This window comes from Neopelma chrysocephalum, unplaced genomic scaffold (assembly GCF_003984885.1).
Source record: "Neopelma chrysocephalum unplaced genomic scaffold, ASM398488v2 Primary Assembly neopelma1_23, whole genome shotgun sequence".
Lineage (NCBI taxonomy): Eukaryota > Metazoa > Chordata > Aves > Passeriformes > Pipridae > Neopelma > Neopelma chrysocephalum.
Window position 1 is genome coordinate 14,460,709 of NW_020897691.1, and position 15,402 is coordinate 14,476,110.

The 15,402-nt window shown below is 37.0% G+C and overlaps 1 protein-coding gene across 6 annotated transcripts in view; it reads left to right on the plus strand.

Annotated features, from left to right (window-relative positions):
• STXBP5 (syntaxin binding protein 5) overlaps positions 1–15,402 on the plus strand; it is a 107,259-nt gene that overhangs the window by 2,642 nt on the left and 89,215 nt on the right. The window lies entirely within an intron of this gene.

The window sequence follows — 15,402 nt, forward strand, 5'->3', positions numbered from 1 at the left end:
GCGTACAGGAATTGTATCTCGCTAATAGTTTCCTAGTGACTGAGATAAGCAGAATGAATTTGTGAAATAAGGCACCAGTAACCCTGCTTCTTTTTGTTCACTAAAAAGTGAACTATACCCATATGTTCATAGCCATATGGTACCAGAGCCATATGGTACTATCCAAGCCATGTAACAACATATGTGTTTTAACTTTTATTTTTAAAAGATGATGTCCTGTAGATTCTTTAATCCACACTGCTATTACCCAAACCTTTGCTTTTCAGCGTTAAGATAATTAATTGAATTCTTTGTTGTCCTGAAATTGGCTGAACTCTAAACACTATGGGGAAGGCTTAGGCCATCTTGCTAGAAAAATTAACTTAATCCTCTTTAAACTGTAGGTAAATATAACATTTTCCTTTGCTACTTATATTAGTCTACAAGTAAACCTTTTTTGTTTCTTTCTGGAACATCAGTACTGTCTGTAAGGTTAATTGCTTTAAGAGGATTGACTTAAAAGTTGAAAAACTAGAACTGAAAAACTAGATTTGTATTATGAACTCCCAAGGTTTCTTAATTCAAAGCATGATGAACAATGATGACAATGCAGTGTTTTTAATGCTGTATTTGAAACTACCCTTAACTCCATAAACTGTTGTTTTGAAAAGGTCATAAAGTTGATGTAAATAAAGAGTACAGTTCGTGTAGGTGGTGTTGTTAATAATAATAATAATAAGTGAGAAAGCAATAAGTGAGAAAGCAAGAGACATAAAAGTAAGGATTTGGATTGGAAGAAAAGGAGAGATGAAAATGCACCTATTTAGAGCTTACCTGTTATTTTGGGCAACGTAATGTTGCAGTTTGGATAATGATGACTCAACAAAACCTGTTTATGGACGCTTTTATGTGACTACACACACCTATGAATTCTCGAAGTGTGAATTGCTTTCTAAATAATTGAGAGAGCAATTGGAAAATCGTTGGGGAAGAAACAGTTACTCTGAGAAAACGACAGAAAACTTCTTTTCTAAAGATAGGGAAGAGGTTGGATGCAGAGGCTGAGAGGTTTGTGCTCCCCTAACTTGATGAGGAATATGCTTCTCAATACTTTGATACAGTTCTTGATTCTTGGAAGAACTGCTTAAAAGCCCTCAACCTAAGCTGTAAACAGACAACACAACACGACAACAAAAGTTGCATCTCCTGTGATTACTTCCTCTTGTCGATGGAGGAGTGCAGACAGAAGGAATAGACTTAGATTCCCAATGTAAAACCAGCCCCTCACTTTCTGCCTAATGAAACCATTTTGAAAAGCACTCATTGAGAAAGAGTAAAGCTTGCAAGAAGTGCTTATTTCATTGTATTGCTAAGAGATAAAAACAGAGCTAAAAAGTGGTTGTTGACCCTCAGAATGATTTGCCTGCTAAGGTTTTTATGAATAAGAAATCATGTGCAAGGGTTCATTAAAGTGGGAGCCACTTACTCTTTAAAGCTGCAAGAGTGTTTTTAATTGAAATGAGGTATGGACTAGAAAGACTTAGTGTCAGTAAAGTGATATTCATTGAGAAATAAATCCAAAAGTGGGATTTTAATTTTCTTCTGTTTTCATGCTGTGAGAGTATAGAAGTAAAGGAATGATAATGCTTCTTTCATTGCCTACCAGCAAATGGGAGCTGAGTATTAGTGTTTTCCTTGTGTCTTGAAGTATAGGTGAATCTTTTCAAGCTTTCACTTCTTTGCTATTGTAAGTAAGTGATCTGAGGAATTGGGAAACATGTCTTTTTCCAGAAAGGGTATTAAAGATAAAAATTCTTGAATCAAGGAATGAGAACCTGTTTGAAATGTCATATGAGGAAATTAATGTTAAAGTCCTGATTTTACTTCAGGTGTTTATCAGCTAAATAATGTCTTTACAGAGGTTATCTGTATTTGATCAGACTTCAGTTTGGGTATTTTAAATTCAGAACCAGTATTGATTGGAACAGGTGGAATTTTCTTAGCCACACTTGTCTCATTCTTCTTTATGAGGACTGTAACCACTAGTGGAAGAACAGAGACACTTCCAATACACAAATACTAAATATTGTCTCTAGTACTGTTACAGTGATGTGTAAAAATAGAACTAAAGCTTTTTCTGAAAACACAAAATCTGTGGATACAAATATACTATCAGTTCACTGTCTTTGTCTTTATCTCTAATAGGTAAATATACTAAATAACATCAACGCTGTATTGAGTTCACTGAATCCACAAAATAATTGTAAAAATGGAAATACCTAAACTATAGATGTCATGTTTCCCTAATTGAACTGAAGTAGAATTACTACTCTGTTAATATTCTTTGCCTCTAGGCTCGATGGGTCAAAATTGGATGGGAGTGTTGTGTAGTTGGTGACTTAGTGTGCCAGAGGTGTGACTGCCATTCCATGCCTATAAGTAGCAGTTGGTTCAAGATCTTGCAGTTTTAAGAGGGAGAGAAGTCCATAAAAATACTAGGAGAAGACTGCTTTTAATGTAAAACTTAAACCTAAAGAGTCATCAAAGGTAGTTTGGGGTTATTCACTACCTTAACTTGAGCAGTATATCCCTTGTATTCCTTTTAAAAATCTTGATTCTACTTCCAGAGTTACTTAGGAATATTTCTAGGTCTTTAGCTAAAAGACTAAAAAGTGTTTGAGGCAGACTGGTGTTACTCAGGTATTAACCTTAACTGGAGAAGTATTTTTTCCCTCCGTAGAAAGGAATACTTTGAGCAATTACCGACAGCTGAAGAACAGCTTGGTTCCTTTATTGTGTAAGAGGAAAAGTGAGTATGTGGTATGTGGTGCTGATTGGAGGACACTTGTTCCAGATGCTTGAGGTGTTTTGAGTCTTGGCTTGAGCCTGCCTCTAGTGTAGCACTTCTGCCTCAGGCTCCCTCCCTTCTTCACAGTGCTGGATTTTTGTGGATGTGATCCCCACAGGAAGCAGTTGTGCTCTCTATTGATTTCAACCTGCTATGGTCAGTGTAAGCTGCTGGTGGCCTCATTTGTCATTGCAGGTCAATATCTTTGGCTTTCTCCATACTTGAAGGGATTTAGCTGCTGTTACCAGGATGGCTTTTGCCTTTTGATCTGCTGTTGCAACTTGTGAGATATCAAGTAGTTAAAAGTTCATCTATGCTTTGCTTCTTTTCCATGTGCATAATTGGCTTTGCTTTGTTTTCTCAGCAGATATAAAGCCTTTTAATGAGTTAGCTTAGTATATCTACTCATGGTTTAACTTGATGTAATTGGCTAGACTTCACCCCATGACATCCAGACAATGTTCAGTGTCATAGGTAATAGCCCTGCTTCCATGCTGTCCATTGTTGTCTCTCTTCTACTTAATAGTCCCTCTAGAAGTCTAATGTGATTTGAGCAGGGTGGCATCTAAACTCTAAAAAGGCTTAAGAAAGATGAAATGGACTTTTTCAGGACTTTTTTTTGTCGTTAGAATGATGTTTCCTCAGAACTTTAAGTCCAGGGCCCTGTACAATTATTAATTTAATAGTCAGCTGAGCTTTTTTTTGTTCGCTTTTATTAGGTAGAATAAACTTTGAAGCTAAAGCAGAAGAAATTGAAGTAATTCTCCTGCCCTCTGCAGTTTAAGTGCTCCATATTAAACAAGTTTCTTCAGTTTTCTGCACTTCAATTTCTCAGTAGAAAAACTAGGACAATATATATCAAATGAGATGTATTGTGATTGTCTGCCAACATGAATACAATATCTTTATTGATGCTTCATGACTTAAAAATACACATTTACACCTTGAAGCTCAGCCTATCTTTTGATAGAAGGAATTCTTAAAAGGAAGACCGTTGCCACTAGAAATTCTTGAGAATAAAGGGAATACCTGTAGAATAAGTGTTGTACCACCTATTCTGTCTGTTCCACACAGACCAAATTGTGCCTCAGACTCTTTATTCCCAGCAGAATAGGTTATTTAATCTAGCTATTTTTTTTTCTTGCAAACCAAGTTCACAGGAAGGAGAAAAATTAGATTGTTCATCATTCTGTCATTAAATATCTGAAGATTCCAGTCATTCTGAGTGTCAGTATCTTTTACTTTCGCCACAGACTTTTATGTAAGAAAAAGGCTTAAGGTTTTATGTATTTGAGGTGTATAAAGCTTGCTTTCTGTGATTTCCATTCTCTGCCCTTTGTGAGAACTCACAACTTACTTTTGTTTATCAAAATAGCCTGGGTGTGAGGTTCCACGCAGTCAGTTTCTGAATTCTCTGGAGCTCTAGCAAAATACCATTTCAAACTTGTGATGTGGTTATATCCATTAAATGTACTTTTCCTTTGGATCATTCAGACTATGTAAGGCAGTCTGTGATTTTTTTTCCTTCTCATGGAAGCATGAACTTCAGATATTGTATATTGGGTTTTTTGTTTTGTAGGTATTTTTTTATTGAAGTAGTTCTACACCTGCTCTTTCTCTGTAGTAGCTCTACACTGGCAGTAGGACAGTGGCTGGAGTTGTTTACAGTATGCAGAGCAAAGATTTCAGTTTTTCAAACTGAAGTTGACACAGCTTCAATTGGGACACTGGACCAGATGAATGTGGGTGATCCTTTCTGACCTAAATTATTCTGTAATTCTTTCCTTTCTATGAATATGCCAAAGTTGAACTGAACTACTCTTTTGTGGATTGTCAGGGTCTTTTGTCATTTGTACACTGAAGAAAATGGTCTCAACTTTTGTTAGTAGTGTTCTGGACTTTGAACAAGTATTCCTGTTTTGAGAAGAGTACTTTGGTAAAGCTAATAAAAATATTGCAGTAGTGTTATGCTGGACAGACTCTGTGATTATTTATTAATAATAAAATATTTATTGGCTACCTTGCCACCCAATTCACATAGAGTAGTTTAAACAAGAAAAGTACTTAGCTTAAAGTATACGTCAGTCTTGTCACATTTCCATTTCTTTTACCATTACTGTTTTTCTTGTCATATCTTCCAGCACATAATTCATGTGGCTATCATTAGTTCTCTTATATCTTTCTTTCAATGAAAAATCCCCATTCTCTAAATGAAGAAAATAGCTACCTTTGGGTATTCTGAAGTGAAATATGGAGAAAATAGCATGATGAGACATGTATCTCTTAAAAGTGTATGGAATTATAACAACTTAGTCCTACACAGAGAAAGCTTGGACTGAATTCTCCGTAATAAACAGGATGATGTACTTTTTAAATCTGGGGTTTTACTTATTGGGAGACTCGGTGTGCTTGTTTTGGATGGAGTAGAATTGTTTTCTTCACAGTAGCTGGTATGGAGCTGTGTTTTCTATTTGTGCTCATAACAGTCTTGATAGTACAGTAATGTTTTCCTTATTGCTGAGCAGGGCTTACGCAGTCAAGGCCTTTTCTGTCTCTGACTCCACCCCCACAGTGAGCAGGCTGGAGGTGCACAGGGAGTTGGGACAGGACACAGCCCAGGACAGCTGACCCAAGGGATGCTCTATACCATATGATATCATGCTCAGCATATAAAGCTGGGAGAAAAAGAAGGAAAGTTAGGATGTTTGGAATGATAGCATTTGCCTTCCCAAGTTATTGCTATGGATGATGAATCTCTGCTTTCCTGGAGGTGGCTCCTGCCTGCCCATGGGAAGCAGTGAATGAATTTCTTGTTTTGCCTTGCTTTTGTGCATGGCCTTTGCTGTACTTATTGAATTGTCTTTATCTTAAACCATAAATTTTCTCTCTTTTCTGATTTTCTCCCCTATCACACTGGGGGAGTGAACGAGGGGCTGTGTGGAGCCCAGTTGCTGGCTGGAGTTAAATCACAGCAGTCCTTTAGGGCACCCAATGTGCAGCTCAAAGGGTTTGAGATAATGACAGGTTTGACTGGAATTTGCCAGATTGACTTTATAGCTGTAATTGCTGATTAGCTATTAATTGGCAGGTGCTTGTAATGAGCCTTGCTTGCCTGACAGTATATTAGTCTAGTGCTTGTTAGTGGCTGGTTTTTGCTTTCTCCGCATGCTGTGCTGCTTATCACCTTACTGTGCTGTGCCTGGGCATATTCTGATAACAGCAGCAGCGATGCGCCTGGGCTGGCGGATGGCCAGGGACTCTCTGATGTGCCTGTGCTGATGGACTGGACTGGCTGCAACTCCAGTGTGAATTCAAAGGGGCTGTGACCTGTGGATGAGACCATGTGGGAGCAGCTAAATCTTGAAGTGTCTGTGAATAACCCCATGCCAGAGCAGGTACATCTTAAAGTGTCTGTGGCTGTGTCTGTGTCAGTGCAGCAGCAGGAATACCTCTGAAGGGATTGAGGGAGGCCCAAGGATAAGTCTGTGGTGCAGCGGATAGATCTTGAAGCATCAGTGGCTGTGCCATGAGGTCATGTTGGAACACCTCAAAGTGTGTGGCCATGGATAAGGCCAAAACAGAGCAGGTATTCCTCTGGAGGGACTGCAACTGTGAGTAAAGCCATGTTAGAGCAGGTTTATTTCTGAAGGGGCTTTGGGTAAGGCCATGCTGGAGCAGGTGTATCTCTGAAGGCATTGTGACCCAGGGATAGGGTCATGGTGGAACAGATGCACCTCAGAGCAACTGTGGCTGTGGGGAAGTCTATATTGTAGCAGGTCTTTGGTTTGAAGAATTATTGCCTATACTTTAGTTCTACTAAAGCAGCTTTTAGTAGTAATTGCTTTTGTTCAAAAATACCTAAAGTATACCTGTATTGAAACTCGTACTGTAATTTACAAAAATGAACTTTACAATGAAAACTTCCCTCTAGGTATTTTACTGACAGAGCAGAGGCTTAATGGCTAAAGCCTTGCAGCTTCAAACCTGCTGGGTCATGGTGAGCCCGGGGAAGGAAATCTTTGGAAGGCAGGCAAAGTTTGCAAGGCTGCAGGTTACTGTAGCACTGGCATAGTCTGTTTCCTTGTACATCGTAGCTATTTGTGAAACACTGAGGTGATATGGATAGTGTGATCTGATGATGTTAGGGTAAACTGTAACAGGAAATTGGCTGACTGGGACCCAGCTTATGCTTTCAGACTTGTGGTACACGGCTAAACTCACCAGGATCTTAATTCAACATTTTAAAGGATTTTTTCTTTCTTGGTCACTGTGGAAGGGCTTTTAGAACTGAAGTAGCATTATTGCTGCAGGAGATGACATGAGCAGTTTTAGTGAAGTTATGTCTGGAAAAGTAGAAGCAGCTTAAGATTTGAGATGTGATAAAGATTGAAAGCACAAATCAAGGTTGCGAACCCTTCCTAACAAAACTTTGTTTGACAGAAATTTTGTAACTGCATTAGACTTCTAGGTGTCCAGGTCTCTTTGTTGTACAAAGGTTTCTCAAGACAAAGATAAGCATTCTTACAAAGTAACTTTAAGGTGACTTGAAGTGCTCTCAATTGTTTTTTGGTTTCCTATTGCTCTTCTAGAACTGTTTTTTGTTTCTTAGTTTAATGGAACATTTAAACCATGCATTATTTATCAGAGTCCCATAGCACATCTTTTTTTTTTTTTTTTGGTAGGCTTATCTGTGTAGAAGCTCAGTGAAAAACAGAATAAAACTTGTAAATTATTACATTCAATATGAAGTTAAACATAACTGCTGGACATCAATTTTGGGAACAGCTCACTTTGTCCTTGATCTTAGCTAACTGGTAATGGTTTCACATTTTGAAAAATAGAGTTCTTCGTAGTTTTGAGAGAGTTAATACTGTGGTAAGTCTTTATCTTTAATCTCTTGTGTCTTCTCTTTTCCTCTTGCTGTTCTCAATGTGGCTCATCTTGGAGCGTACTATCAAACTGGTCATTATAATTTTTTTGAAAAATGCAGATTTTTAGTCCTGCAAAGTACATCTTCTTAAGTAGACAAGACACTGCTTTTCCAGAGATCTAATTCTTTGACAGATAGTGATTTATTTATTTGCCAGCGCGAGGAATAGGTTTGTGGTACTTGTGAGGCAAAACCGCATATGAAAGCACGTTGCTTACCCGCTGTCAGTGTGCTGTCTGTCAGCAGCTTTTGAAGTTACCTTGTTTTGCTGAACCATAAGTTTCAGTTGTAGTGTTGTAATTGGTACTCCAGTGCTAGTCTAGCGTAGCCTCTTAGTATTCAACTGGTGATACCTTAGTGACCTTTTTCATGTCAACGCTTCTATCACAGGCACTTGATAATTGTACAGCTTACATGTTTATCAAAGGGAGCACTAAGTTACTACTACTGTTGACTTCCAGTGCAAATACAGGTGAAGGTCTAGTGACATAATTTAAATCTGTTAGTGATATTTGTATCACTGAATTTAGGCACAGTTTAAAATAATGAAGGTTTTGGAAACAGCTAAAACTGAAATATTTCAGTAGTGAGGACTGGTAGAGTGGTGTAATTCCTTATTTAGTAAATTTCTAAAATGTGTAGCCTCTGTCAGCCTGTGGGGACTCTTACTGAATCCTGATTCCTCTTGATTTTTACAATGCTTTCATAAAATTACTTTTTCTGTGGCTGTCATTTAGTTTGTTCTGACACATTGATGTTTGCTTTAAGACTTTCTGACAAAAATGAGAACCATTTTGTCTTACACTTAAAATCTCTTCTTAGTAAGAGATTCTAAAACTGCTTTTGTGTCTGAGATCTGTACAACTCGATGATAGCCTTGGTCTGTGTACTGCTTGTTCTAACTTAATTCTTGCAAAGATTTAGTCTATTTTGAATCCTTAAGCTTTGCTTAAAAGAAATTTACTAATTGATATATTATATTGAGGCAGCTATATCAATTGCTGAATTAAGATTGATTTTAGTACTTTATTAGTAAGATTTTTTTATTAAAGTTCTGGAGTAGGTCCTCCCTAGTCTTTTGTCCACAATAGTTCTAATCTTACAGCTTCTTACTTGAGAGATTTTTGAGATTTTTTCATTTGCTTTCAATTCTGAGGGCCAAGAGTAGTGGAAGTAGGTGAAGCTTGAAATGTGTGTCTGCTAGTATAGAAAACAAAGTTCAAGATGAAATACTTTTAGAAATGCTAGGTTCACAGAATCACACAATGGATAAGGTTGAAAGCAACCACTGGAGGTCATCTAGTGCAACCTCTCTGCTCAAGCAAGGCCCCCTAGAGCACATTACTCAGGATTTTATCCAGATGGCTTTGTTAACATGAAACCAAAAGTTTTTGTAGTAACAATGATACTGATCATGTAATACTTGAAAAAGGGCAGTCTGAAATGTTGCAGTTTGCAAAATCAATTACTTGATCACTGTTGTACAGAGAGAAGTTTATAGATCGATAGAAATAATAGAGGCTACTTTATTTACACATTTTGCTGAATATCATGGTATTTTGTTTCATAAACATCTTAATAAGGTAGTAACAAAACCTGGTTTCTGTTTGGGAAACCTGAAGCTTAGTTTCCTTCTAAGATTGAGATAATATAATTACAGTGGCCATTGCTTCCATGTTCACATTAAGTTTTAGCCTGACCCACTCAGCACACACAGTGCTCTTACGAGCAATGCTGGTGGAGAAAGGAAGTTAGGTTCTCCACCAAGAAGGCTATAGATCAAACTCACCCTTTTATGAGGTATTTCCCATGGATTCTTCAAGAATTAATTGTCTTCTCCTGCTTTTATATTCTTTCGAAACTCTTCACAGGAGTTTAACTTTGGAACTTTGTAAGCTAGGGAACTAAAAAACAGATACAGATCCAAAGGAAGCAAGACCTCTGTACTTCTGCTAAGTGAGCTGTTTTATTTTGTGTGATTCCTGCTATTTCAAGCCGGGGATTGTATTGTGTAGCCTCTTGAAGCTCCTACCAGGCTTGTACTCTGTATGTGTTCATGTGTTCTAATATTATTAGATTTTTGGTTCACATGAACATGATAAATTTAACACTTCAAGAGTAGACAACTGAAGAGGTAATCCAGCTGGTGTCCAATGTTTTTGATAACAGTTTCTACTAAAGACTGTTCCTCTTTCCCATCTAGTAACAGTGATTTGTAGTCAGCAGCAGCAGATGGACAAAAGTGATTTGCATTTTTCTACTTGCTCATTAGGGAAAAATATAGAATGCTAATTTTTTGTGATCACTTAATGTTGAATTGATAGGATTAGCATGCCTGTCTTTTTTAGCATATGCTCTTTCCAGTCATACTACCTTGTTAAACAGAGCAGATGTTCATCTTCACAGTTGAAAAACATTCTTAACTGAACTTTGTAGTGTTGATATTAGAACCACATTACTAAGCTTTAGTGATGCTTATTAATATGCAGAATGGGCTGCAGAGCGATAACTCACCTAGCATTCCCTTTTATATGTGTTCCAAACCTGTGTAGTAAACTGATGCAGTGAGATTAGCTTCACAGCCACCCTTAAATACCAGATAAAAAGGAAACTCACAAAACCCCCTCCAAACAACAATAAAACCCAAAAAACCCAAAACACAACCAAAACCAACAATAAACTTGCTGGCGGTGAATATCCCCTCATTCTTTTAAATAATTGAGTAACATAACATTTTAAAAAGAAATCTTGTTACTAACCTGGAAAAAGGGTGCCCTAGCTCTTAAAAGTGCAGCCTTTTTAGTAATGTCTCCATAATTTCATAAGGGCTGTTGGTCAAAGGAAATAGTATTTAAGTAGCAGTCACTCACAAAGAATACTACCGTTTTCTTACACGTTTTGTACTTACTTCTCTATTTTTCAGTTTTAAAAAACTAAATAAAGACATAGGTCCAAATTTTTTTCAATTATCCACAGTTTATGTGGCTACCTAGATGTACTGGTACTTCTTTTCTTAAAGACATCACCTGTGGAAGCATTGTGAATATAGTCCTAATTATATTAATAGTCAAAGGGTTAGTAAAAAAAAGATAAAATGGGATTTATAAGTGTTTTACAGGAGAGGCAACAGGCGCAAACTTTTATAATATTGTTTCTTTTCTTACTGGAGTAGCAAAGGACGAAAACTACTTTTGAACTCTGGCAATATAGAATAATTTTTTTAAATATGAATATTCTGCCAATAATTTCCAGATCAAATAAATGCATTCTGGATAAAAAAAAAAATAATGGAGAGGACGTGGTATTTTCTGACTAAGCTTTATTGACTTTTGATGATTTATTCTTTCTGCTGACAATTCCCAGTGAGAGGAGCAGCACATTAGATGCTGCTAACAGTCACGTTTGGCTACAAAATATTTAGAAACTGCAGTTTTATATTTTAGCATATCATAACCAGAAGTCATTCCAGTACTTTGATAGTCATGTTGTTTATAAGACCAATGCATGCTGTCATTTCCACTCTCATTTTTTTGATAATGTTTTTTCACCCTCTTTTACTTCCTATAGTTTCCTATGGATAACAGATAGCTTTCTTGCATTAAAAGAGAAGTTTCAGTTATCTATAGCACATTTGGTGTAGTATTAGTGCTAAAAGCCATAAAGTCCTCTGTTAGAGCAGTTTGCAAATATGATTATACTTAACTCCTACAGATCTGCAAGTATGTAGACATCAAGGCTGGTGCATAGCTGTATTTGGAGAGCTAAGTGATCAATACTTAAACGTTAATATATTTGAATGTTAACATTAATTGCTGTTGTAGGAGACACTGCTAGGCTGCATGAACCTCTGACTTGAATCAGTATGGTGGCTCCTTTTCAATGGTCTGACAGACTCCTGTCAGAGGAGAGAATTCCTTAACTGTGAAGTTGCTTAACGGTGTGGTTGCACAGACTTCATTTAAACTCAGTACTTCACATGGTAATAATTTTTATAGACACCAGTTAAAAATTTCTTAGCTTTTCTGGTTTGTTAGCAAGGAAACATCTTTGCTCCTTAAGCAAAACTTGACATGCCTGAACAGTTGATGGAAATGTATTTCTGGTATGGTAAAACATGAAATTCCAAGACTGCTGAAGTGGTGTAGTGCTAAGTTTAACGTCAAGGCAGCCGCTGTGTGAACCGGAGTGTGGTAATCACACTGTAATCTGGTAATGTTCTCTGCCTTCAGTTTTTCTTGTCTGCAATGGAGGTTATTGTTGTAATTAGAACAGAGTGCTGGGCAAGTTCAGAAAACAATGGCCTTGAGTAAGTTAAAGGAGAAATACTACTCTGTACCATTCTTCAGATGTCATAGTGTGCTACTAGAGTAATTGTAACCAATTTGACAAAGAAGATGCTACTAATGCTTACTGTTGCAATCTTCAGCGTTTAAACCGGCATTTTTAGGAGTAAAATCTCACCTGCCGTAGAAAAGCTCATACAAAGAGACTGTTCTTGCAAACTATTTCTGAAATTTATATTTATTTGTCAAATTTAGTAGATTTTGGTTACAATATATGTAAAATATTTTAAAACATAGTTTGAAAACTTTGTCCACATAGGTTGTTCTGCAAAAATAGAACCCTAGAAGTTTCAGCATACAGAGGATTCTCCACCTTTCATTGTTTGCTATAGTACAGACAGTAACTGTAAATTATACAACTGTACTTAATTTGGGGGCATTCACTTCTGATGAAATTATACTCAGGGATACTTGTTGCTAGTGTTGTCTTAGTGTTTTAATGGGGAATCTTTAAAGATGATCAGTGTAAGTGTGTTCTGTATGAGTGATATTGAACCGCTATAAATATATAATTTTCTGCTTCCAACAAGTAGCTCAAGGCCAGTCACAGCTATTATTTGGTATGTTACTTCTCTGGTTGTCTTTTTTCTGTATAAGGCTACTTATAAATGCCATCCAATGTACTATTTTTGTTGATGTTTGACTGGAATACATGTATTGGTCTATCGTGGTAGTTTTTAATAAAATAGACTTCATCCTGGATTTTAGCAAAAAGGCACTAGTTAATGTCCCTTTTTTCACTTTTATTTGAGGAGATTTTATGAAGATACTCTTTCTTTTATAGTTGCTGGTTTGATTTATTGAAAATCATTGGTTAATAGAAATAATTTCTGCTTGTCTTTTGAAATCTCATCTGTATTTATATTAAACGTATGCAGTTCTCAGTGTCTGTATGACTGGTTTCTTTTTCTCAGAAAATAATTCTTAAAAAGTACTACTTTACAGTTTTTCGGTATGCTTTATAGTACAGTGCTGCTACTAGTAGTGTAAATTATAGCCCTTGTCTGTGAATAGTTTCCAAGAATGTATCTATTCTGTATCTCTGATGATCTGGGGTGAATGATTTAACTCTTTCCTCTTTCTTCTTTGCTTCAAGAGGATGGAGTTTGTGTATATATGTGGTTTGTGAGGAGGGGTGGGGCTTGTTTCTGTTGAAATGTTTTTCTCCTGACTGCGGTTTTGTTACCTCATGGTGAATTTGAAGGCTGTCAGACTCACAAATTTTAAAGAGTCAGACTGAATGTGTGTGGGAAACTGTAGGTGATTCTTGTTTCAATATCCTAGTTCTTTCAGCTGTTCCTAGAACAACAGCTTTCAGCTGTTGGGAACCTGCGCATTAGCGGGAAAAACGAGTAATTATCAGACTTCAGGTTGCAGTGCTTTAGAATCATAGAATCAACCAGATTGGAAAAGACATCTGAGATCATCAAGTCCAACCCTTGATCCAACACCACCATGGTTGCTAGGCCATGGCACTAAGTGGCACATCCAGTCTTATCTTAAAAACCTCCAGGGACGGCGAATCCACCACCTCCCTGGGCAGCCCATTCCAATGTCTGATTACTCCCTCTGTAAAAAATTTCTTCCTGATATCCCACCTAAACCTCCTCTGGCACAGCTTAAGACCGTGCCCTCTTGTCCTACTGCTGGTTGCCTGGGAGAAGAGACCGATGCCCACCTGGCTACAACCTCCATGTATCAATCAGGAGGTTTTATAGTCCTTCGTTGCAAAAGAAGTTGGGATACGTTGCAGGCAAAACGCGTCCAGACTTGTAGTGCTTCAAAGAACTAAAGGGAATCTCCATGCAGCTGGCCAGAAAAGGTTCTCTTTTTATAAGGAAAAATATAGTTAGGTTTTTTTCATAATACGTATGTGACTTGAATTTAGTTCTGGTGGAATTCTTTACCATCAGGAAGTCTAACGCTTCAGTTTTTTATTTATTTTTTTTTTAAATTCACACAGAGCTATTGACCACTGTAAATATACAATGGAATTATTTGTTCCTGTTTAAGATTGCTGTTCTGATATGCTAACATTTGAAAGAAGAAATAAACTTTGAATGGTACTTTGTAAAGGTGGTATTACTCTCTTCAAACTTTTCTAGCAAAATCTTGGAAATAATAGTTTTTCCCCCATGTTTGTTTTGTTTTTTTTTTCCCTAGTAAACGTTTAGGAGGAACACCACAGGTGACTTTTGTCTGAAAGATATTACTCCTCATCATGCAAAGCATATATAAAATTCCAGAGGTTACAGCTTCTAGTGAGTTATAGTAGCTTGCTGATGATTACATCTGTTTTCCTCTTGTATTTTTGATGGAAAGTGTTACAGAAGTGAACTTCCAAAACTAATTTCATTTTCTCTGTTGCTGAATAGAAAAAGCTGTCTGACACTCAAAACATTAAAGCAAATATTTTAATCAAAACACTTTAAGAACTGATTTACACTGTATAAATGCAAGTTCTCCTGGCTCAAAGCAGGTCTGAACCGATGAGGCTACAATGCCACGTTAATTTTAATTGTCTGGATTTGCCACTTAGAAACTATCTTGAGGTTGGGTGAAGAGTCCTGTTCCAGACTTTTGTCTGAACTCCTGGATATTTTCATGCTATTGCATTTCTGAAGTGCTCTTTTCCACAGCTGAAAACTTCCCTAGAGAAGATAGGAAACTCCATCTATTCAACATTAAAACCTCAATAAAGGTCTAAACTCAGGTAATCTACCTCAAACAGTGAGTGCTTGATTTTTTTAATTTTTTTTTTTTTGGTCTTGTTTTAATTTTCTTTGTGACTCGTGGTGATGATAGAGGTTACTTTTTTGGAATATGCGTGATTGTTAGGTTTTCAAATATCTTTTAACTAAACAGCAGCCATTTCCCTTTCTTGAAGTGGTTCTTGTGTACATATGTTACTGACGATTCCAGTGGGAACCAAATTGCTTCAAAAAATAGTTCAGACTTCATTTTATATTTAACAACAGTCATTTTGAAGGCAATAATTTTCTGAGGAATATGACTGTAGTTTTCTTCAAGCAAATCTTGCACAGACTTGCTCTTTACCTTGCCTTCTCTTTACCATTTTAAAAAAGTGAGAGGAACAGCAGTGGAAATCTGAATGTCTTCTCTTGGCATTTGGGGAGCAGAGTGGTAGGGAAGGAGATGGAAGTGGTGTGTGGAAAGGAAAACCTCTACTGTTTCTGTAGCCTTTCCTTCACTGTGCAGCAAGTGCACACAGATACTCAGGTTTCTTTACACCACCAAGCCCCTTGACCCTTTCCTTGCTTCTAATAAATCAGAGGTCAAAT